The sequence below is a fragment of the Lagopus muta genome, chromosome 3 (genome assembly GCF_023343835.1).
Source record: "Lagopus muta isolate bLagMut1 chromosome 3, bLagMut1 primary, whole genome shotgun sequence".
In the NCBI taxonomy this organism is placed as follows: Eukaryota; Metazoa; Chordata; class Aves; order Galliformes; family Phasianidae; genus Lagopus; species Lagopus muta.
In genome coordinates this window covers 72,958,906-72,985,401 of record NC_064435.1, presented here as the reverse complement: position 1 = coordinate 72,985,401, position 26,496 = coordinate 72,958,906, and the positions used below count along the sequence as shown (strand labels likewise).

At 35.3% G+C, this 26,496-nt stretch overlaps 1 long non-coding RNA gene across 1 annotated transcript in view; it reads right to left on the bottom strand.

The window, feature by feature from the left end:
* Positions 1 to 227: 227 nt before the first annotated feature.
* The window catches only part of LOC125691154 (uncharacterized), a 117,253-nt gene continuing 90,984 nt past the window's right edge, over positions 228 to 26,496 (bottom strand). The window contains exon 3 of the long non-coding RNA XR_007375936.1: positions 228 to 1,137. This is a non-coding gene — a long non-coding RNA (uncharacterized LOC125691154). The remainder of the gene's footprint in view (positions 1,138 to 26,496) is intronic.

The window sequence follows — 26,496 nt, the reverse complement described above, 5'->3', positions numbered from 1 at the left end:
TTCAATGATCAGAACAAAAAAAACCCTGGAATTACTTAGAATTTCAAAATGGTTTTAGACCCAAATATGTATTAAAAAAAAAAAAAAAAAAAAAAAAAAAAAAAAAAAAAAGTTATCCATTGTAAATATACAAATGAAACATTTCCAATGATTTCCTATTTCATTCATAGCAAAAGGATCTGTTTTTTATTCAACTTTATGTATACTGAAAAAATATTGTACTCCAATCAATAAGTCACGTCATTCAATCTTATCCATACCCAGATATCTTTATTCCACAAGTCACATATTTATCAGTTTTTCTTCTGATGCACCATGATAGACTTCATATGATTTAACATTTCTGATATGAACACAGATAGGAATTGCATGAACTCATTTTTAATGTGCCATGTTACAAACATAACTTTATGCAGTGACTTCAGTGGAAATTTTATACATATTTTGTTATCTTGTTTGGCATTGATGTTTACTGCCACTTCCATGAGCATGGTGGTGATCTGTATCTGTATTCTGTATCCTGGCTCTAAAGTTTCACTGCAACGGTGAGACAAAGGAGAAGCACGTACTAACATTATTATATTAGAATCACAGAATCAAAGAATTGCCAACATTGTAAATGACCTCCAAAATTATCTAGTCCAACCTACCACCAATATTTCCCCACTAAACTATGTCCGTTAGTACAGAATCTAAACTAAATATCTATTGTTTAACACCCTGACAGATGACAGGGGTTACTTTTCAAATTAGATAGAAACTAATGTGACAGAGTTGTATTTGCAAGTTTTCTTTCTAGACCACCAAAATTAGAAGTTAGATCAAAATAGAGAAAAAGTTGAACTACTCTACTGTAGCATTATAGTATATATAAAATAAATTATTTTTCAACTAAAAACAACAAAAAAGTAAATGTGAGGGAGAACGGTGGAGGTCTGGAAAGCAAGTAAGTCCATCTTCCTTCAAAAGAGTCAATATCAAACAAATTACACTTCATTTCAGTTTCTTCTTTCAGGATTTTGGAGTTACATAGGTCCATTGAAATATGCCTTTCAGAACTTAAGATAATTTCTCAGTAATTTGGTGGTATTTTCTGGACAGAATGACAACATCCACAATCCTCAATTTTATGCTGGTCTGTGAAAGAAGAGCAGAATATATCCATATATAAATGCAAGAGAGACAAAACAGTGCAGGCACAAAAATCTCAGATGACAGAGAAGCAAATACTACACTTACTAGAGTTTTAGCAAAAGATAAAAATTTTATTTTTTTCTCCTTCTTTTATTTCCTTTATTTTTATCATTGATGGCTGGGCACCAGACATGTCAAAGAATGTGACTCAATATATATTAGAAGTACATAAAGCTAATTTTTGCTGACTTATTTTTCTATATTTTGTTAAAGAATAAAGATGAATCTTTTATTCATCAACACATGCAAATACTAGGGAGCTATGAAAAGGAAAAGAACTTACTAATAGAAATATATTTCTGAGATAGAAGTGTGTCAGCAACAACTTTAAACCAACAGAAATAAAACTCAAATCAGTAAACTTTGGTTATAGGTCATCACCACAATATTTCACTGTTTATTTCAGCTAACATCAATAGCGTTACATCAGTTTTCACTGACTGGCAGCATATTCTTGCTAATTTCACAGGATGCTACTTATAGACTGACCTCCTTCTTTACCAAGTCAAATGAAAGCAAGTACTCAGTATAAAATACGAAGAGACTCTGCAAAGGAATCCAGCTTATTTCTTGCACTAACATAAATTCTTTTGTCAGCAACTACCAGCAGACTATTTTTTTCTCATGTCAGTATAATTTCAGTACTCTTATGTGTGTATTTTCCTTCATTCTGACATTTATGGCAACTGAACAGTTTTCATTTGATGTTACATTGAAGACCAAACATAAAATTCCAAGTATAAATAGATCATCATTTAATGATTGTACATGAAACAATTCAACCTTACTTACTACACTTTTTCCTTCACTTACACTTTTCCTTCACATTAATATCTGTCAACTCAATTTCTTTCATAGCAATAGTCATGAGTGATGTTTGTACCCATATGCAGCAGGTTTCGAAGAAGAGCAAACAACATAACCTTACCTACTTAGACACTGTGATTTTCCTTCCCAAAGCATGTCAGTCTGGGAAATTTTTGATTTTAATGCCCGTTGTTTTAGGATGTGACCATTACAAAGACAAATGACTGAACAGTAGTAAACTGAACTGTAATTTCACCTTTTTATACTGGAAGAGATGTCTGCAGTAACTGCAATATTCATTGTAGCATCAGAGTTGGAGAGAAGATATTTTTTGGATTTTATTTGCCTTTCTCACCTTTGGTCACAAATCTGCTTTTTTTTTTCCCTTCACTTGATCCATCAGTTGCACAAAACAACAAAGGAAACAGAAGCAGACTAGAAACCAAAACCAAAACAAATGCAAAAATAACATAGACAAACATGCAAAAGGAGAAGAATTATATTTTTACTGAGGGTAAGCAAATGAACTTCCTTCTAATCGCCTTCAAATAGTTTTAAAGATAGCAAAGAGATTTAAATATCTATCTATGTGTGCAAATAGAGCCCACACTATTCTTTCAGTATTCTTTCTGTGGATTAAATTAATGAAAACCAACTGCAATTCCAAAGCCACTACATCCAAGTCAGAACAACCTTCTCTGAGGGAGGGCTTATTTATTTTTGGAAGACACAGTTTCAATTTCAATGAAAGGCTTTTGGATCTAAATTATTTCTTCCCTGACATTATAAAGAACAGATGGAAGTCCTCCCTAGTCTGAATCTGGTTTCTTCAATCTCATTGAAAGGTAACAGCACACAGCATTAGCAAACTGCCTACCTGACTTCTCTCAAGAAATTGCATTTTTAAAAACAATTCAAATACCAAAACATTCTGCATAGACGCGTAGTTTCCATGTTTAATTCTACTACAGAAGTAGAAAATGTGTGATGTTTCTCACAAGGATCCTCAAAAGTATTTTCTGAGACTAGTATTATGGGAGTTGGCCATACCAGCTCTGACTTTGACAAAAAGAGGGCATTCTCTATAGGAAAAAATAGGGAAGGGTCAAGGAGATATTCATACAGCCAAATTTCTTTTGTTTAACAAGTACCTCCAGTAATATTGAGCCTAGGTGTCATATTTGTCAGGAGAAAGTCAGCCATAGACAAACTCAGGATTTTAGCTCTAGGGCCAAGTTTCCTCAGAAAACTAACAATGAGAAATGCAGACAAGCTTAAACTTTCCAAATGTCACAGGCAATATGTATGGGCAGAGGGGGGAAAATGGATATACACACTGAACCAAATACATTGGCTATAAATCATTTCAACAGATAACAGAAAGAAAGGCTTCAGAAGTGATACACCACAGTGTCACCTAATCTACCACCACAGCATTACACATACAGCTTTGTGGTGATAGCTGCTGCTTAGCAACAACCCTGACAACTCCTCCTCTCTCAAAAGACGACTAGAGGAGTTGCAGGAATATAACTCAGAAAACTGCACTTGTTTTAGCATAAAAGTATTCTCACCAGACTGCACAAAGCTAAAATTTACTTGAGCCTGTGTTTGAATGAAGTGTGTATACGCATGTATGTTAACTCTCACATACATACCTACCTACATCCTGCATAGCAGTATTATCACAGTCCACATTTCAAAAGCTCTTGTTTTCTTTATTTAAGACTGAACACTGGATTTCCTGGAATGAAACTCATTAGTTCTGCATAAAGTAATATGTGAACTGAAAAGAACCCAGTGTAAGAATTTACCACCTCAGTTGTTCTCTTTGACTCTTTTGAAGACAGTGTGATGTTTGCCTTTTTCCTGCAATCACAAACCTCCCCTCATTACCATAGTCTTTTAAAAGAGAGAAACCTCATGTCAACCTTGGTGATCAATGTCAACTTTCCATTTGCTGCCATATGTGTTCCATCTGTTTAAGTATTCCCATTCTCTATTTCCCCTGTGGGAGTGTTTTTTTTTTCCCCACAGCTTCTGTCACTAGGTTCAGGGACCCAGGAATCTGAGAGGATACCTTTTCAGTAAAAATGGAGATAAAAGAAGCATTCTGTATCTCAGAGTTCTCCATTTCTTTTGTCACCCCTGATACATGAGCAGAAGGTGCAGAGTTCTTTAGTTTTTTGGTTTTGTTTTTTTTTTTAATTGCCAATACATAAAACAAGTAAGGTACTTAAGTCTGACACTCATTAATTCTGAGGATGGTTATTAATCTTACTAGCATGTGAAACACCACAAGGTCCAATTCCTATTCATGTACTATTAGGAAATGTAAATGTAATTTGGAGCAACTAATGACAAAACAAACAACAACAACAACAAAAAAAAAAAAAAAAAAAAAAAAAAAAAAAAAAAAAAAAAAAAAAAAAAAAAAACCCTGTTACTTCTGTTGTTCATACATCTATTCTAGACCAGGAATATAAAACTGACCTACAGGTAGGTGAAAGGAAAGCGTACTTGCATATCAACCTCAGGATTTAGATGCTTCTACAAGGACTAGGCTAGGTCCTGTCAACTTTCTTCAACATTTAAAGTTGTCAAGTTGACTTACTCAAATGGGGATCAGAAGAGGGAAGAAGGGAATATGTATCTTCTTGTGAAGCATCAAGGTTTGGCAAAGCTGGACGAAGCTAAACGAAGTGACACTGAATTGACCCAATGTCTAAAATAATTCTGAGGTGTAAGACTTTGAGTCATCTCTCCCATTTTCCTGCTCAAGGTGAAGTTGATCAGTAGCTTCGAGGTCAGGTAAAAATTTTTCTCTGGTCTAAACATTAATCATCCTAAGCAACAGGGATTTTACACTTTCACTGAAGAATGGTGCTGGTGCTGCCCTGTATGATTATTTGTCTCCATCTCATTTAATCTATTTCTTCCTACAGCAGTCATCAGTGGTATCTCTGTCTTCCTCTACTCCTCCTGTGGTCAAAAGCATTTAGGCTGCTGAAATGTTCCAACTTAACGTGACTTCTTGCTAACCTACTTCCTAGCATTGCTACAGGTCGATAAAGCACATCTCAGTATAAGGTGAATTCTGTTTTTGCTGGTTTTTAGTCAACAGCGGGAGCACTCATTTACAACCATTACCTAACTTCCTAATATACTGCTGAACTCTTCCTGGGAGTGAAATTTCTCCACTAGAGGGAATAAATTGTAAATAATGCCAAAAGTAACTGGAAAAGATATGTGCTAAGGAAGTGGCAAATGAAAGAAGCCAAGCTAGCTGTGCATGTCAGTGAAAGCACTATCATTTTGAAGTAACGTTGAAATTGGGCTTATGGCTCAGTCATGAGCATCCAAAAAATAACAGTAAGGGCAGCAGGAAGTAAATGTTACTTTACTTTGCTGGCAGGAAAGCAAATTCTTGAAAGTACTCAATTCCCTGTCAAAATGCAATTCAACACAGTTCAATAAAACTGCTACTTACTAAATAACGTCAAAAGAATATGACTCTAAAAAATAGTTTACCAGGCAAGAGGCACTTTTTCAAGGCAGTGTTTATTTCTGAACGTTTTCTGTATCACATGCTAGGCCACTTCTTCAACCTAAACAGAAAACTTTTCACACTGCACGCTAGCCTTCAGGCTCTCAACCCTCCCTTAGTGCTGATGCAGCTAGCTTAGACTGAGAACTTATCAACACACTGGAATATCATATCTGTAAGTGGAAATGAAATGCCTGTCCTCGAGGACGTCCATGCTGGGCCATGCTGGGCCATCCACAGAATCTAATTAACAAACCAATTTTGAGCTACATTTACTTACTACTTGGAACTCAGGAGCACAAATCCAAAAAGGAAATGGCAGGTAAAGAAACACAAAATTACAGCTGGAAACTAAGCCCAAGACTTTTTAATTTGGATGCCAATGTGAAAATGATAGTCCACCTCACTTCTTCTGCTGAAATGAAATAGAATTAAGCGATAGCAGATAAGGAGCAAGTTCTACATGAGTGTCTCATATCATGCACAGTGCATTAATTCTTTGAAAAGAGAGTGGACACTTACTGAGAAAGAAGGTGGACAGAAAAACTCAAGAGTTTGGAATATTAATTTGGTTCTGCAGTCTTCTCATCTGCAAAATGATGCAACTGAATTCTTAGTGTGAATGACAAGCTTCTAATAGCTTTATATCCTAAAATACCTATTCTCAAAGAACACCAAAGTTCAATACTAATGCATACTCACTGTTTATTCGTGAAACAAAAGTCTGACAGGCTTTATATCAAGGAAGCTCACCTTAATTAAAGAATTTATTAATTATTATTATGTGAAGTACTATGGAGCAAGAATAAGGTCTGGAAAAAATTACTCTTAGCTCTACTATGAACAGCAAAGAAGTCTCTCCACCGATGTAGTGCTTAGAATATGACCATAAAAAATGTGTATTTGCTGACACCATCCTTCCACATTAAACTTTTTCACTAAATCTCAATATAAGAGGAATTATAGCTTATTACACAAAGAAGTTCCATTTCATTCAAAGCACAGTGCCTTCTAGTCCTTGAACACTTGATTACTAATTGTGAATTCAAGAGAAAGAATTATAAGAAAGAATTAAAGGATTTCCTTTGGGTCAAAGTTGAACAAGATATCACTATCAGCCAGAATGAGTGGTATTTACTTTTATGCATGAATTTTACTAAAAAATAAATAAAAATCATCAACAAAAAAAACACCCAAGGGTGAATAATTAAATTACTGCTTTGTAGATTATCCATTACAATGGATTTGGTTACTCTATAATTTATCTGCCATTTCTCTCTCTATATATATATTCATAATATTCATATATTATCAATATATATTATCCTAAAATATAAAATTGTTGCTGTATCACGGAAATCAGATTTTCAGGTTTCTGTTATGAACCTGGACAGGTGTTACTATGTCTCTCAAATTCTACATGAAAAAGATCATGATGGCATCACCTTTTCCTTTCTTCATAAATAAACTTGACTATTATACAACATCTTAGTCTGGAGCAGCTTCTACTAAGAGTCAACTACAGGATAATCTTGTGATCTGAACTAGCAACATACAAATACAGTAATAATATTTTATATGTTTTTACACCATCACGTCTCTGTGAGTATATGGTCATGATGAGTATATGGTCAGACAAAACTAATGGAAATGTCATTGGGAAATGCCAGCCAAGACAAACAGAAAGTACTTTAACTACAAAGACAAAAATACGATGGCTTTATTTGCAACTTATTCACTCTCTCACCTCACTTGGCTAATTCACAACACTCCAAAAAAAAAAAAAAAAAAAAAATCTAGCATAATTATCTAGAAAGACAACAATTAAATGTTAAAGAATGTTTTGGATCCAAGAGTAGTTTCTTTTTAAAAAGTGTTTTCTGTTCCATGAATGTTATATTGTTTTATTAATTAACAAAAGATAAAGCAAAATGAAATCAAAATTTTCATGAGCTCACGTTGCTTCATTTTTTCTCTTTGATGTTACATAAGAAAGGGTGAGATATCTACTTACAGAATAGATGCTAGAAAAAGAAAAATTTATCATCCATTTAGGAATTGTATCACCTCCACCTATTGTATATTACTCATTTATTTTAAGTGTAGTTTTTATTATTTTGGGCTTAAGAATGCTGTGAGAAATACAAATATTGCTAATGCTTTTGATTACAAAATATGGTTAATTTGATTCAAAATTTGTAAAATGTTCACAGAAGATAAAGTTCTGCATGTTAGAGCACTTAGAGCAGAAAATTTCTAAGGAAATGAATAAATTAATAATTGTTATAATGACAGCTAGGATAAAGTAAGAAAAATTGAGTACCTTAAGAAGGACAAACACAGTGTCAGTGGAGTAAGTAAGAAGAACAAACTAAATTTGTGGCATTATATTAGCAATACTGGGGTTTAAAAAACATCTTATTCATCAAGAATGATAGCAGTCTGTGATTACATTTGTTTAAAAATGCAATAAAAATGAATTCTACTGTCAGTGAGTTGTTCCTTTGCTCTACTTTCAACGCAGAGGAAAACATGCAAGCACCCAGGTCAGCCCAGGAGAAACTCTAGGCTTCCTGCAGCCCAGGAGAAGGCCATGGAGGAGCAAGCCATTCCCCTGCAGCCCATGGGCACTGCTCAGAGCAGATCTCCTCTCATGGAGGAGCCCATGGGGTGGCAGTGGCTGAGGCCTGAGGGAGGATGCAGACTGCAGTGATCCAACGCAGGAACAAGTTCCTGGCACTGCAGTGAGAGGAGCCCACAGTGGAACCAGAAGTCTGGTGTCTGGTATGAAATAAAGCCCATGCGACTTCTTTTTTTTTTAAGTAGGCAATAATTTAAACTAATCTTCTGAAACTCTAATCTGTTTTGCTTGTAACAATGACTGGTAATTGACCCCTCTGTGGTTACCTCGATACACAAAATTTTTTATCTTGTTTCTTCCCTAAAATTTGCCCTGATGAGGAAGGGGTGTGACACAGGTCTGGGCAGCCAGCCAAGATCAACACAATACAGGTGACTATAATTTCTTTGGACTTCTTATTTTATTTTATTTTATTTTATTTTATTTTATTTTATTTTATTTTATTTTATTTTATTTTATTTTCAGGAGTTTGGAGGAGTAAGGGAGAGTAAGATAAATGAAGCATGGAAAAATGATTCCCTGAACACTACAAACAGTAAACAGGTAGCTTCAGCTTGCTTTCTCAAAAATCCCCATGTCTACTGATGTGTAATCCTGTGTACTCAGAAAATCTGCCCCTCTTCATGGTGATGCTCATGGTCATTTATCCAGCATTTCTGATAGATTTTATTGATTCTAATGGTAGCTGCTAGGCTTTAAGCTAAAGTTAAATAGCATCCATTTTATCTAATACCAGTTTAGTTTAAAATCTTTTCTATTGGAGAAAACAGTTTATTTGTGGTAACTCAAAGTAAATTTCCACATTGTGGAATCGAATACATTAAAAAAGGCCACTTGTCCTTTCACTCTACATCTGCCAGGGACAGAGAAGTGCAAGTGGCTCAAGTTATCTCCAAAGGAGATAATGTAGTAAGCCAGCAAAGCATTTATTTATACATTCAGGCCCAGACAACCACAGATCAAGCTTTTGTTGCTGGTGATACTTGCAGTGACAGAAAAAAAAACTGAGTTTTCTTCTTTGATCCTGGAAATATGCACTTGGCAATACTTCCTATCTTTCACAAATACTAATGTGCCTCCATATTTAAGATCTGCTGAATAATAGCAATTGCAAATTCCAATAATAATGCATGAATGCAAGCAAGTAGTAAGCTCTTGCTACAATATTTTCTGCACTTACTGAAGGCATATTGGCAGAAGAGGTGCCAGTGGGGCATGATGTTACCTCTTAGGAACTCTGAAGAAATTTGCAGGAAAGCATTGGCTGTATTTTAATTATCAGAAATGCCTCACAGCTACTCCACAGCTTGGCAGATAAGAGACTCCCCATCTGCCTCTTCATCTACTCAATATCCATTAGTTCATCTAAATGATATGATCATAACTGTTTTCCTAGAACAGCAGTGTATCTTGTTTCCTTAGTTAGAGCAGTTTGAGAGATATCTCAAAGACATGGCTAGAAAGAATAGGAATTGATGTTTTATCCCATGGCCAGTCTTAGCTAAGGCTAGAGATGTTTTAAACCCAACTATTTTTCACAAGCAACTGTTGTGTTTGTTTTGTTTTTTTTTTTAAATCAGCTTCTTATGCAAAAGGAAACACTGAGCTTTAATATTTGAAACAATTTGAGATTATGCCCTATTTTTTTCTACTTTTGTTGTTTTGTTACATCTCATGTGATTATCTTACTGATCATTTCACATTTCGTTTAATCATTTCACAATGAATTGAAGCACTGAAATATCTGTCTCCTTCTATTGTAATATTACTTGGACCATCAGAAAGAAAAGAATGAAAATATTTCCAAAGCAAGCTTTTGTGAAGGAGGAGTGATTTATCTGCAAAAATGAGATGTCATACTGCTAAGGAATATACAAATATATTTTGCTAATACCTAAACAAAAATGGACAGTGGGAGTTACTACCTCAATTTCACACATGCCTTAAATGTAGAATTTATTAGTCTATCAACTCATTCAGTAATTAATCATGTGATCAACCTTGTTTTAGTAGATCAACCTTGCAGGCCAAGGGGCAGCCAAAATATCGAATCTGAGCACTCTGTGTGGCATACTTGAAAACAATGTATCAGAAAGAAGCAGAAGAAGCAATTATTATTTGCTATAGTCTATTCTGAAGTTTGGAATTCAGGTTTCCACTCTTCTCAATGAAACTGGTGGAAAATATAGCCATACACTGTTGTAACGTTTCTTCCAGCCATCAGCCAAAACCTCCAGATTTTTACAAAAAACTGCTATGGAAGACTACCCACTATGCAGATAATGAGAACCTAAATTTTTTGAATGGCTACTGTTCTGATCATCCATTCGTTTGTTACAAGTCACCAGAAGTTTTGGTCCATTGACAAGGAGGCAGAAGTATTTAAGAAGAACCCAAGCAGTAACTGCTGCGGATTTTGCTGAGTACTTAATACAGGTGATTAATCAAACCTGAAGTATCCACGTGAAAAGCGTCTGCCTTGTTCAAGTAATACAATAGCATTTTTTAATTTTTATGCCACTTGCTCATATGACTGCTCCCAAAGCTGTAATTTTAAAGCCTTAACTATACACAGACTCTCTTATCGCAATAGTTTCAATCACACGAGCAGACTGCAAGAACACATAAATATGTATGTGTTTAGAGTATTCTTATACACATTTTGTATTTATGCATACACAAACAAGCAGACAAAACACATGTAAGCATTTGTTATATTTATAAAAAATACTTTTCCAAACCCATGTAAAAAAAGTCCCATTATGTTCTATATCTGGCATATGCATTTTCCTTCCTGAATGAGTATACTACTATCGAAAAATCAGCGTCGTATCATGATTTTCTATTTTATTCAATAAAAACAAATGGTGATTATTATTACAAAGGCTTTACAATTGAAACATTGAATGTTTCTTTAGATATTGGTAACTATTAAAATGCAAATACCACTGTTTTATTTACTTATTTAAAATGCAGCAGCTATACAATACTTCAACCAGATTTTCAGCTTTCACAGCTGAGTGAAAGGAGAGCATAAGGTATCCCATCCATCTTTCTTATGAAATTTATTTTCAGCACAACTGCTAGCAACAAAGATTACTATTTACATGTATTTATATAATATATATATTTATATTTATATAAAGGGTGAAACAGAGTGGAGGGAGGGAGGGAGGAAGTAAAGAGGGAAAGATAGAAGGATGGAAAAGAAGAAGGGAGGAGGGTAAGAAGGGAGGGAGAAAAAGAAGGATGGAGAAAGGAAGAACATTCCACTCTGACTACCACTGAAAGCAATAGTTGTTGTGTTTTATTTAACTCTAATATATGAAGTCAGACTGCTTCAAAAATTATACAGGAAACCAAGTTCACTTGACTACATAAACACAGGCCCACTATTCTTACACATATTACTTTCCAGTACCTCTTGTTCCCACTCTTAATAAAGTATAAGCCTTAACCTTCTCCTTGACAGATTTTAAATTTAAACCTCTTGCTTCACATTTAGGTTATCAGTCAGCCTTAAAAAAATTCTGTTGCTCATCATAAACCATATGAATGGCTAGGAACTCGTTTCTTATGTCAACAGAAACCTTCCCTTGAATCTCAAGCCTTGAAGCAAATCTGAGATCAGTTTTTATCTTGTCTCTTATATCCACTGTTCCAGAATCAATTCTGTAGTTGCTAAACTTCTGATATGATTTGATCTGCAGTATAGTAGCCAACAAACAACATTCTTTAGTGTGTATATATATATATATATATATAAATATATATATATATATACACGTATTTATGTGTATCCTGTCCTGGTTATAAACATTAATCAGGAGTCTCCCAGATAAATTCCCATTATTCAGGTTAAAATTTTGACTTACAAAGCCTTGCATTCCTAAGAAAAAATAACACTATTTTTTAAAATATTCAAGTACAATGCATATTTGACATGCAGTACTTACTTTGGCCTTAAACTACATGTGATCCTGATTTGCTTCAGTACTTTTGGCATATGCTGTTCCTGGGAAGTATAGTGCAATCTTATAAATCTTCTTTACTAACTGGAATTCTTTCTACCAGTTTTCTATTGTATTAGATGATCGCAGAATCATAGAAAGGCCTGCATTGAAAAGGACCACAATGATCATCTAGTTCCAACCCTCCTGCTATGTGCAAGGTCACCAACCACCAGACCAGGCTGCCCTTGAATGCCTCCAGGGATGGGGCATCCGCAACCTCCTTGGGCAATCTTCGGCTAATACTTCACATATGTAAAATTCCATGGAGCTTAGTAGTAATTTGCCATAGATTTAAGAGGAATTGGGCGTACATAGGGCATATATTAAATAACAAAAAGCTAATAGAAGTTTAGTGACAGTGACAGAAAGGAAGATACCCATTCCCACTGGTCTATCACACAAATGCCAAATCCAGTATCTACAAATGTGCACAGAAATGGAAGTGAGAAAAGACTGCTTTTTGGACCAGTTCTGGAGTTGCACAATTTGATCCAGCAGCTTCATTCAGCAGAAGGAGGTTTAGAACTGTTACTGGGGGGGCTCAGCATAGATGAGCAAATGAATTGCTTTTTAGACTCTTCAGACTCTTTAGTCATCCGCAGTTGACGTTTGCAGTTTGGTAAATGACATTTATTCTCCATGTGCTATCTGGCAATTTACACTGGGAATAATACATTTTAGAAAGCCTTGATTTTATTAATTACAGTGGAAGCAGCTTTTAAACTTCCTATGATATGCACCCATGTTAACTAAAGCATTCCAAAACCGAAAAAGCTTAGCTTGTCAGCAGCAGAGCCAACGGATACAGACATTGAAAAGGTTTTAGCTTTACTCAGAAGAAGGGTAATTTATTATAAATGAGACATGAATACCAATTAAAAGTAATATATATATTCAAAAAGAATGAAAGCAAGACAGCATATTTCCAGTCCTTTATCTGCAACCAGACTAAAGAATTTCTATCTATTACCTCAGCTGTGCAAGAGACTTGAGACTAGAGAATACTCTAGAAGGAAAATAGGAAATGTTAATCTAAAGCACCTCATTCAAGAAATTTCTCTTAGTTCTACTTAGAACAAGAGTTACTACTGTAAAGCTATGTCTTTCTTTCCTTTTTCAGATGGAATTTAGAATTACAAATGAAATTTATCCTGTTGCTGCTTTGATAGAGAATTCAAAATTGTTTTCTGCAGATTTGTATTTCTAATTTCCTTCCATGTAAAGTGGCAGAAAATAAAACAGAAAGAAAAATTACTGGAATACAAAGACAATATGCTGCAGAGAACAAATGTATTACTTTGTTATGTTCCAAAAGTGAGTTTTACATCTGTTATATCTCATCTCAACTGTGTCTTACTGTGTGATTTCTCTATTTTATGCCTCTGACTCTTTCTCATACAAAAGGAGTGCTTGCAGTGGCCAACCAAACTGCATGACAAGACCAAAGAAAAATTACAATAAGCCAATACAGAACTACAAATCAAAAACTCAGTCATACTAATGATATTTTCACATTGCCAATCAGAGTCAAATGGAGTAATACTATGCTGGGCGCATAAAATAATGAAAGAATAAATAGAAAAAGGAAGAGAGTAACTTTTCATTATCTTCTTCCACTTGTCAGAAATGTATACCATGTCAAGATCAACAAGCAGAATCTTTATACGGACTAAAGTAAGACACTTTGTTATCGACTATTGAAAGATGATGGTTCAGTAGCTCCATCTTCCTATGAATGGTGAGAGACAATTATTTCTGCAGGCAATTTAATGGGACTGGAGAGATAGGAATCTGAATTATTCCTCTATTTATTTTTACAGGGCATGAAAGTTATTTATTTCAGCCTACTAACACTGTTGCTCAACTCATCTTTCCCTAGAAGGAAAAACAGTGATTTATATATTTTCTTATTGTAAAAGAAAGTTGTTGTAAAATAAATATTCAAGTCTAATCCTCTTTCTATCTTGTAAAGACAGCATCCTATATAAAAGAACAGACCTAAACTCATCTTTATCACTTCTAATAAGAAATGCAGATTTTCGTGTGATCTTGACAGCAAATTGGACACCTAATTAAAAATAAAAGGTGCCAAAATATAAAGCAAAAATTATAAATTACAATTCTATATTATTATAAAATATTATTTTGTTAAATTTAAAGCTAAATTAAATAGAAAACAGATGCATTTAAAAATCTATACCATTCCCTGAACATGTATGAGCACACTGTTCATAGAAAAAAAGTCTTTTTAAAAAAATTTCAGTTTAAGTTTTAAAAGTCTAGAGTGTATTTAACTAAAAATGAACTATTTCTATTCCATTAAGTAGAATAATGATTTCTTATACTCTCTTCTCATTCAGAACTAAAACCTGCTGATATTTATTTTGGAAGGATACTGTAGCTTATTCTTAGCAGAAACATTAGGAATACTGATACACACTAGCTATGCCTAACAAGCATCTGGTTGAATGTAAGAATCATCTAGTGCTTTTAACTCAGACTCTTAAGATTTTACAGAAATAACCACTGCTTCTGGAATTTATTTATTTATTTATTTAAATTTAAAGTGCTAATGAGATTTGCTTCTGGTTTAATGTACAGAACAAACTGGTCAGCTGGCCGGAAGAACTGATATCTACCTGAGACATTTTGAAAGAGGTGGAGTCACTAGCAGCCCACCTCACTCAAACGCTTGATACTACAGTTAGCCTAAGTCAGATCATCCCAGTGATTTCCCTACCTAAGAAAAGATACTTCCAGGAGATATTTCATCTTCTATATCTTAGATTCTTATAGTAAGATGAAACAGCTCCATTTCTCTCAATCGAAAAGAAAGGGAGCCAGAGAGAACTTGTTTAGAATCAAGACAACAGAATGTACAAGCTTAAATTGATGAACAAAATCTCATTTCTCCACTTCGAGATTTTGTAACTATGGAAGGGGGGTGCATAAAGAAAATAAAAAATTGTGTGCCATGATCAGCACACATTGTTTCAGAGCAGCGTGTTTGCTTTACTCCAAACAAATTTTATTATCATATGTCATATCTGCTCTCCTCCCTCTCTTTCCTAGGGGTGACTCTGCCTGCACTCATGTGACTTTAAGCATTTGTCCTCCTGCTCCTCCCAGATTTACAACATGGAACATGTTGCACTTTGGTTTCCTTTCTCCATTTTGAGGTCAAATGTGAAAGACAGCAAGGAATAGAGAAGCAGACCCATCAAATGAGACAACTTAGGGGGAAAAAAAAAGAGGGCACTTGAGAAGACTTGTCCCTTTCTTCTCTCTTTCTATCCTATGTAAGGACCTCCTGAGAAGAGCAAAAGGAATTTTTCCTCGCTTCTTTCAATAGTTTTGACTGACTGCTTTCTGCATTTGCAGTGCCCCCTAGGGACACCGTCAGTTACTGTTTCCTTCTCTAATAGCATACATCAGCGTTCTCATCACACTTGCTGGATATTTAACTTCTCAAACATTATTTCCTTACTACTTCCCAAAGGAATACTTCCTATCTTAATTTATTACATATACAGCAAAAAGGAAAAAGCAAAGAGGAAAACCTCTTTGAGAGTCAAAAACAGAAAGTTACTCCCGGGTGGCAAAAGAGACTGAAATTCCCAGATTACAGGGACAATCATTTAATCTATTCCCTTATCTTGTATCTTGCTCAAGGGTCTCGTGCCAGGGAAACTCTAGCCACTATACCTGTGAAATGCTTAAAGAATGAACAACCAAATTTATTTCTGAGCTCCTGTAAATGAGAACAGACCGAGACTCGGTGCATGCTGGGAGAGATGTTTCAAATTCCTGTTTGCTTTGTTGTTTTTTTTTTTATCGCATGCACAAGGAGTGGTATAATTAAGCATAAGGTAGAATTTTCAATAATTATTTGTCAGTAATATTCATTCAAAATTTCGAAAACTTTACCACAGACAATTGCTTAAAGAAATTTCCCCCACATTTTACGGTCTCTGAAATGAGTGACTTATTTCTGTTCCTTGTATTTATTTATATATCTTATCCTTACATTTGGATGCACTCCATACAAGTGAATTATAACACCAATGACTTGGAAAATTCAACTGGAACTGAAAAGTGCTTTAAATTACTTAGAACAGGAAGAAAGTGAAACTTATTGATAGTTACCATAGGAATAAAATGTCATGAAATTATGTGGAAACATGCCAATGAAATGTACATTCGATGGCAAGAATTTTACAAACGTTCTGTGCAAAACTGCTGTTGATGAGGCACTAGTATTTACAGAGATAAAACATGAGTCATATTACAATACAATATATCAGTGAAATAGTAAAGAATGCACAGTCAAAATGCACCATGAAGACGGATTTCAAGACTACTCACAGTGAACCCATCTGGATGACGTTAATTAATACAAAGCCTAATTCACATGGCAACATCTATGTTAACTGTAGTAATTGTACTAAATTTTAAGTTAGTCTACATGGTTTCAGTGATAGATACATTAAAGGTCTTTGATAAGGGAGGGTGACAGGATCAGATTTCTGCTTGTCTTTTCACTTCAATATACTCATTTTTCGATAGTGAAAGGGATTGTCTAGGGATGATTCATCATATCACAGTGGATAGAAATTGATATGAAATCTCTGCTCTTACTATTGCTAGCTGATTTGCAGCATGGTTTGAGCCTGGAGTATCAGCGTTACACAACTTCTTTTCCTGTCAGTCAGATTGATTGAGAATAGCCAGAAACTTCTCACTGATCATCAGAAATCTACTGCGTCAGAAATGTGTTACTAAGAAAGCCTTTTGGCTTCCCATTTCATTGTCTTTTTCTTTTTCCTTTCTCCTATATATTTGTAAAATGTTTAGCTATTTTATGTAAAGTTATCGCTGTGCTGTTTATTTATCATTCAGTTATACACTATTTCTCTGGCTTTTTTCCTCTCTAACTTCATTTTATTCTCTTTTCTTCTGCACTGGCAGTTATGCCTCTAATAATTCAGCTTAAAAGACAGTGTTAGCTGGGTACTGTGAGAATTTTATTGACTTGTTCCAGATGGCCAAATACAGAAGAGAGCAAATCAGGTCTCTTGCAAAAACCTTTAAGCATTGTTTGCTCGCTGAAGTCAGCATGGTCCTAGGACTGCAAAAGAAGAACGAAAATACCAATAGAAGAATGAAGATATCAAAAAAAAGAATAGGGGAAAAAAAAAATTCGCCCCCAAAAAAGCAAAAATAAAAATGCACAAACCAGCCACAAAACAAAAATATAGACTAAGTTATATATAGTTCTCCTTTAGCAACTAATGGGGTAGATACCAAATGAATTCAGTGATAACTAGCCTTCTTCCACAGGTACCAGATGTATTTAGCAGTTCTGTTATCTCAGGCAAAGGGGACCCTGTATGAAGCTACAGAGAAGTGACAGGTATTTTACCATGGGACAAATAAAGCTGGAACTTACATGTGGCTGCAGGGAGCCATTTCAGGAAAAGAGTGAAGAACATGAATAAAAGTATGAATGCAACTGGAATTAAGGTGGGCAGGATGAACCAAGTAACACACCTCTGTAACATACAGAACATATCTGAAAACCCCCTGCACTCCCAGGGTTTCAGAGTCTAGGCAGATTCCCTTTACTAGGAAAATTGTGAATAAATTGAGACGATCACTGGCTTGGAAATAAACAACTATTAGAAGAAAGAGTGTAGAAATACCTATAAACCACTGAAATGGAAAACTGAAGAAAAAATGAAAAGTGAACATGCCTAGGAACATAGTACTAGCTGACAGAGGAACTCCTAAACAAAATGACAATGTACTGCTTCCTGTAGTAAACGTAGAAGAATAGGAACAGACAGGACAAACTACAGCAACAGACCACACAGATTCCTTGTTTGACTTAAGAATAGCCAGTAATCCTCCGGCTAGAGCTCAGATTTTTCTATTTGTGTGCAACATATATTTTTATGAGACATAATCAAACATATTATTTCTGGACTAAAGCAATGTTAGAATCTTTTTTATCAAGGAAAGGCCACTATCAGTATATTAAGAAGAAAAAAAAAATATGCACGGAATTACCAGGCATCTAGCATGAAAACGTGCAGATAGGATCTTGGGAATTCAGTGGGCTACGGTGTATTTATTTTAGCTTTAATCCAAAGACAGGTCACACTGTTCTTAAAATTCATCCAGCATTTTGACTATTTTTTAAGTAAGGAGCTCAGAGAAATAACAGTATTTTATGAACAATGTTCTGTTAAAACAAAATGATATAAGAGAAGGGTACTTCACTGCAGGCTTCCTGAAATGCAGACACTATAATAGTGATTTCCATATGAGATAAAATTCGAGCGAGATAAATGGAGAATTCTATTGGAAAACATGAAGAAGTTGTTGTAAACAAGAAGAAAAGCAGTAGACAGACAGGGCTTTATTGATACAGTGATCCAAGTCAGTAACTGTCTACTGCTTGCTTCTTCCTCGAGCATTCACGGTGGAAGAAAAAAGACACCGTACTTCTCATATTTAAGCAGGAGCAGACATCTAATGTTTTTCACCCTTATAAAAGCTGCTCAGCCTGTTGTGGCAACAACATAATAGAGAGTCTCTACTTCTATAGCTGTTTTTTACACAAATTACTGAAAAAACAAAAGGTGGAAATAATTTCCTTGTAACTCATGAATTAAATTGCATCTTCTACTGAGGTCTTATTTACTTTAATTGACAACACAATAGACTGCAACACTTTGTTCACAGAGCACTTTTATAAACTGCTAGATTACATTAGAACTGGTAATGGAATTTTAACTGCAGGAATATAAGAGAGTTACAAGGGTGCATCAGCAGAACTGCAGTACATTAAACATTCATTGTTTTGTTTGATAAGTAGAAACAGAGACACTAAAATGAAAATGTGGTCAAGAATGAGTGTAATTAAAACATACTCTTTTGTATCAGTTAAAGATATACTGAAAATCAAATAGCTATATACATGCTTGCCAAGTGCCTTGTTAAGAACAATTTGTTTTCTTGTAATTGGGCTTTATGAAGAGCCTCTACTGATACATATTCTATAAAGCTACTTTTTTTTTCTTTTTTTTTTTTTGCATATGATTTCTCAGGCTTTTTATGTTTGCCTACTCAGTAAACTATCAACTTGTATTCACCATCACCATACTTCTGTTTTAACTGTATATATGTAAGAAAACATAGCATGCATATATTAGGATTATGATTTTGGACAACCTAAACCTAAGGAAGAAAGGGAAGATTTACTCATTGAGAAGCAATGACACACTTGGCAGCACCATTCATATTACCAGTTGTCTTTTCAGGATACCATAATGCTGCTACCGAACCCAATTGGCAGAATAAACATCTTAATGGAAAAGTTGATATAAACACAATAGCAGAGAAACATTTGTTGGTATCTGCCTTATCAATATAACAGTATTTACCAACAGAGCAAGCAAAACACAGTTGTGACCAAGCTGCAATACATGCAGACCTGTATGAGAACTGCTAAATCACAGCCTGAACCTCTGATTGATCACCTGAGGTGAGCAACGAGTCAGCCCTGGGAGCACGGGTGAAGGCAATTTACCTGTGCTGCCGGAAAGGTAGGAGCCTGGCTCCACCTCTCCTAGACCCATATAAGAGCTGACTGGCAGTGGGGAAGTTTTCCTCTGGAGTTTTGCAGTGAGCCCAGGACATGCGTAAGCTTTCTACCTATTCTCTCTTGGTAATTATAATCTGTTTTGCCAAACTCTTTTATTTCATAATTATAACATCTTTACATTCATTGATTATACAAGACCTCAGTATTAAAGCATGTCCAATTTCAAAATGCCGTGTACAAAAGAAATGCTATCACTATCTAATAAAAAGGAAAGGTATGCCATAAATCCATTTCCTTACCCCTTCTCCTCACTGCAGAAGAAAATCAATAAGCATCTGTAAAGAAACACTTGATCTACAGCAAAAGAAATGACTGGTCCTTAAGTTACAATGCATACTCACGGATAGACAGTGTATGTCAAACTTTCTCCAGTAGGGACCTTGAATGCCATCTACACTTAATCTTTATAACCTCATCAAATGAGTAATTGTCTTTTTCTCCAGAATTCTGACCTTGTTCAGTGGCTCCATGGAAATAAATTATGAGCAAACTCATAGAAATTGACTGAGTGATCAACAAATCTTCTCTCCCTTGCTTTTGTTTTAGTTTCAGTTGGGATAGAGTTTTGTTTTTGTTTTTGTTTTTTTGTTGTTGTTGTTGTTTTGTTTTTTTTTTTGTAGTGTCTGGCATGATACTATGTTTTGGTTTTAAGAGAAAAATAATGTTGATAATACACTGAAGTTTCCAGTTGTTACGTGCAGCACAGTACAGAACCAAGGACACTTTAGTTTTCTCAATTTCTTCCAAAGCAGGAGGTATGCACATGGAGCTGGGAGGAATAGAGGGTCAAGGAGATAGGAGGGGAGAGAATCAGGATAGCTGACTTAAACTGTCCAAAGGGATATTCCATGCCATATGCTATCATGTGGAAGAAAAGTTCCATCGGTAGGAGTTCATCTTTTTTTTTTTTCTTCTACTTCTAGGAGTTTAGCTAGATACTAGTTGGTGAGTGATGAGCAATTGTTTGTGTATTACTTGTTACATACATTCATATATATATATATATATATATAGTCATAACCATTATTCTCTTTCTTTTTTTCTATCTTAGTAAATGGTTTTTATCTCAAACCTCTAGCTCTACTTTCTTCTTTTTCTTTTCCAATTCTCTCCTTCATCCCACTGAGAAAGAGAGGAATGACTGAACAACTGTGTGGTGCTCAGCCACCTGTCAGGTTAAACCACAACAGCTCTGAACTTCCTTTTATTGTCACACACTAATTCATACCACAAAACTTGCACTGTTTGACACACTAAGTGTTAGTACTCCTAAAGTGTGGCTCATCTTTATTTTTCTGTATGATTTAATATCATCTTTCCCTTCTAAGGAGAGAAAGAATAGAAATAACAGAGAGAGAGTTTATCATGTCTCATATCATGCACAAAATAATTTTGGAGGTTGCCTAACTGTTAGTGAGAAGTGCTGTCAGGGAGAAAGACTAATAAAAGCTTTGACAAGCCATCTTGTTCTTAACAGCTCAGAACGTGCACGGTATCACTTTACACTGAAGGGACTGGTATAAGCTTGTAGAAATCTTAGCTTCCTACAAAAATATCTAAACAGATCAGCATGCCAGAAATTGAGAACTAGATTTTGAGAACCCATTAGCACATCTGGGAAAGTAAAGATTTTCAACGTAGTTCAGTTCTCAGGTAATACAAACTTCAGTGATGCAGGTACCAGAGTAGCAATCCTTCTTTTAAAGGAATGCTATATTTTATAGGCTACTCCTTCTCTGAAGAGAAGCCACTTAATCATCATAAAGTCCAGTAAAATATTTCACTTTGAAAAGGTAGTTAGAAATTTTGACCAAATTTCACTTCTGATATCTGCCTTTTATCTAACAAACTCCATCTGCATTTTCAGTAGTTTCCTGTTCACCTTACATTGTACATCTTCTTATGGCAAATACATGCGCAATAATATCCTAGATCTGGAGATTCCCAGGGGAGGAATGTCAAGAAGATAATATTTTTACTGTAGACAACTATGAATTTCAGTTTCTTCTCCTATGATGATATCCAAATGTTAGACAATACATGTTTGTTGTAGGAAAAGCAGTGATGCTGTATTTATCCCTTTATTCTTTAATTTTCTTCGTCTTGGTAAAATTCCACTCTACCTTAACCCAGATGTAAGATCATATTTTAGTGGAAAAAAAAAAGGTGTATCATCTCATCCAAGCCATTGATGGTTTCTTACAACTGATATTACCTTAGCAGACAAAGAAGAAAGAAAATGCGTGATGGGTGGATTGAGGACACCTGGATTCCTGACTCTATTGTTCCCTTTCAGGGAAGCACATTGACCATGGGCATACACATGCCAGAAAATACTCTGGATGCTTGGTATCCAGGCATTCAGTCTGTTCTGCCATAGCTCTCTTATAATCTCCAAAATTTTGGTACATGTGTTTATGCAAATGTATGTGTGAGTGGAGGACAGACCTGCTGAAAACTCTGATTTTCTTATATCTGGAGCAAGCATCAGGGAAAACTCATGAAAACGTAATCTGGTGAAGGAGGAGTAGTCCAGATAACCTCACAGAATTGTTTTTGGTTCTACTCCCTGGGACTATGCAATGAATTTTCTTCACTGATTATATTAACAACAACAAACAAACAAAAAACAGGCTGAATCATTTTACTGGTTAAGAAAGAGTTAACTGTGATAAAGAACAGAGTAAAGTCCCCTGTTTTTCACTTGATAAAACTAAAATGCAAAGTAGATTGTGGAGAAGCATAAAGATTTCTGACGCATTAAATTCAGAAAGCAGACATATTAGAACATCTTTTAAATGTAACATTTCCACTTTGGCATAATAACAAATGCAGTTGACAAGCTATTTATTTATTGATGCAGCCCATTCTAATGGGCTTCAAAATGACTGGTGTTAGATAAAATTTCAGAGGAGTGAATTATTTAATGTTCATAAATGGCACACTCGACTGCTTGTCACATTTTTTGCAGTAAAACATCCAAAGGCAGATATACTACTCAATTATGCCAAAATCAGCAGATGAGAGAGAAGTCCCTCTTTGATTAAAAAATATTAAATACATGATGACAGAAACTCTATATTCAACAGCAATATCATGAAAAAGAGTCATTATCTGAGCATTAAAATCAACAAGTTTTAATACCAGTAATGATAACAACGGCAATAAGAACTGTGGAAGGAACTCCGGCTCAGATGTTGAGCAAAAACATAGCAGGAACTGAATGCTTTCCAAGCACATGTGGCTCAGCTACAAGATATGCCAAGGCAGATTCATGGCCACACTATCATGACCAGGTCCTGCAACCCTCACTATTATAAGGAGACCGAATGATATTGTACTATATGGTTTAAGCAGCAAAGGTTTTTAACAGTTCTGATTCTCTTTCAAAACACAGACCTTAACAGCTTGGTTGCTACAACCACTTCTTAGCAACAGAAATCAAACAGAGTAATGGCCTAAAAAGGCAGAGCTGTAGACTCAACAGCAACAGACAGCTATGGCATAAAAAGCTTGTCAGCAGAGTAGATGAAATTTTTAATCTGTGAGCATATCCTGTCACATATGGGGAGCTGTAACCTAGACACGAAGGAAAAATGTCATAGAGTATGCACAAATAATGACTCAATGTTGGCTCAAAAAGCAGAAAGTTTAATTTGTTCTATGTCAGAAGAGATGTGTGGGTGAGAAGAGAGCCTGGAAAAGGGTAGAAAGCATGGAAATATCTAACTGTCTTGTCAAGAAGTAAGGAAAAGAAAGGATAATGGGCTGAGAGGGTGGGGTTAAGAGCAATGTCATGGATGGCTAGAATAATATTCATTGAGATGAGAACTGAAAGCATGAAGGAAGCTGAGATGTGATTTGAATTATGAGATCAGCACTGGCAGAATGGTTTGACTGGCCAGTGTCAGCATGGAGAAAATGAGAAGTTGGGGGAACTCTATAATTTTATCTCCCATACTTTTCTTTCAGGTTGCCCACCTCCGCCTTATGGAGTCACTCTTTTTTTAGAAAATAACAGAGATATGTTCAAAGGAAGCTTTTATTCTTCAACATGACCCATAGATGCACAGGGTAAATTTCTTAGATTCCAGACTGGCTTTTTGTTTACCTCTGTTCAACTTTCTCATTGGGTTGAGAACTGGTAGACAACTCCAGTCCATTCTTCAGGTAATAATATATTTTATATAACTGGCACCAATAAAACCAGTAATCCGGGTGTTGCACATAACACAAAATGCGAGCCTGTTTGGTTGTAGGCTGACAATATCTACTTGTAAGGTTTCCAGGTTTCCATCCTTTTTTTTTTTTTTTTTTTTTTTTTTTTACTTTTTGACCTTTTGTTTATCAAAATCTTACATGACACTTCCCTTCCTTATTAGAAGCCCCAAATTTTTAGACTTTAAAATGTACTGTCTCTTTTCAAATACTTCTGAGGTAATGAATTCCTGAATAATCTGGACAATGAATGCTCAGCCATAATTGATAAATAGTACACATATACCAGAAGTAATGAGAGTGTAAAACCTTTTACATGTTTAGATAAAAGTTGCACAGTTCAGTGAATATGATAATGAAAAGAATATTTTCAGTGAGAAGCTACAATGAGCCTACTGCTATCTTAGGTAACTGTTCCACTTTCGTGCCTCCCCACTGGGCTCAGACTGAAAAACAAGAAGCATCCGGCAGTCAGCATTGATAACAGGCAGTGATTTTCCTAACTGCATGTCCCAAAGTTCACAAAAGGAAAGAGAGAAGGGGAAAGAAAGGAAGCAAAATGATGTGATAAAAGACAGACAATGAGAAAATTGTATTCAAAGAGCCTGGGAGACTTCCTGAGGCAATCCAACTGATACAGACTATTTACTTCATTATGTCAAAGCATGGTTCGCTCTTATGTTGAAGTTTAAATACAGTGAGTGCAACATACTTCTTAGCAAATTCAATTTATATCTGAATAGTATTACTTGCACATTAAGGTACTCTGACATATGAGTAAGTATGGCACATATTAGCACTGAATGACCTTAGTCACTGTCACCAGACTGTTGCACATCATGTAATTTCATCAGAAAAATAAACATGAGAGTGCAACACAGAATAAGTAATAGCAGACAAGATTAATCTATGTACTTTCTAACATGATTTCAAAATTTATTTGTAATGGAAAGATAAAGAATTTTTCAGGAGCTAAGATAAAAGATCTAGCCAGGTTCTTCTTTCCACACTTGCATCAGTAGAGACATTTCCCCTGCAATTCAAGTCAGGGTACATGATTTGCATGAGTCATTTATCTCATCTTGTTTAAGTCAACAGATTCCGGTCACAGACAGAACAGGACATTGGAAGAGATGAAGCCAGTAAGCAGCCACTGGACACCTCTGACTATCAGTGTTTATCTTGACAACATTTTGTCTGATTCTTAATGAAAAGTTGACTTCCACTGAAGTGCTCTGCCTCCTGCATTACTGTCAGCACTGAAAGCAGTAGTTTGCTAGGATTATCTGGGCCAACCTCACTCAACCCATTTAGAAGCCTCAGATGAAACAACTTTTCTCCTGCTTTTCTAGCTGTGGCCGCCATTGATAAGGACTCCTCAAACTTTTTAAGCTTTTAGCACATGGATTCTCACCAACTCTCAAGCAGTTCTTCGTCAATAAAATTCATATGGAGAATCTATGAAACGAGATGTGATTTTTTTCCTCTGATCTCATTTTGTCTACTATGGATATTCCAGGAATTGAAGACATAATTTTTAAAGCCAAAACTAAAATGTTTATGTCCCTAACTGCTATGTCAAAAGACTCTGGTGAAGATGTTCCCCTCAACCATACGTAGAATGAACAGATTGAAGAAATTTCTTGAAGAAAATTTCATGACTGTGTAAACTGAGAGTGCGCTATGTATCACTGAGGCTTCGAAGACCTGGAAAGCAGCAAACATATGAATGATAGGGCAGGACTGGCCAGATACTAACACAGAAAAATCCTTTAAGATCATCCTGGTACACTGCTTGATATCTAGTAACCAAAAAAGAAGAAATTATTTATGTTCATAAGAGTTCTGCCAGGACCTGTCTACACTCTACAGGACTGACAGCAGCAAGGAACAGTGCCAGATTTTAATAATCTCATATTAATGCTAGCTGTAATCATCACGAATGGAAATGCTAAGGTTATAGTAACGGAGAGATGAGATTGCATTTTTAATCCTGTCATCAAGTTTAACAGGAATCACATATGAAGATTAAGCTGTGAAGTCCTTCCAAAGACATTTAGTCTTCTGAGTGCCAAAACTGCCACCTGCTCTAATAGCTAAAACATGAAATTCATCTACCTTTCAAAAGTGTAAAAAGGTCATAATGGAGGGGAAAATATAGAAATGCAGAACCTTTTGGAAGGACATTTCTGTCCTTAGCATTTACTTTTCTTGATTTTATTTTATCAAGAGGCTAAAGGAAAATATCCTACTTTTTTCCTATATATACTAGAAGATCTTCAGTACTAATGATACTTGTCAGATTGACAGCTTGGGAGAATAACCCCTGCACTAATAAATCCAGAGAATGAATATTATATTAGGAGTAATACTGAGAGCTCCCTTAGACTAGCACATCAATGTGTCT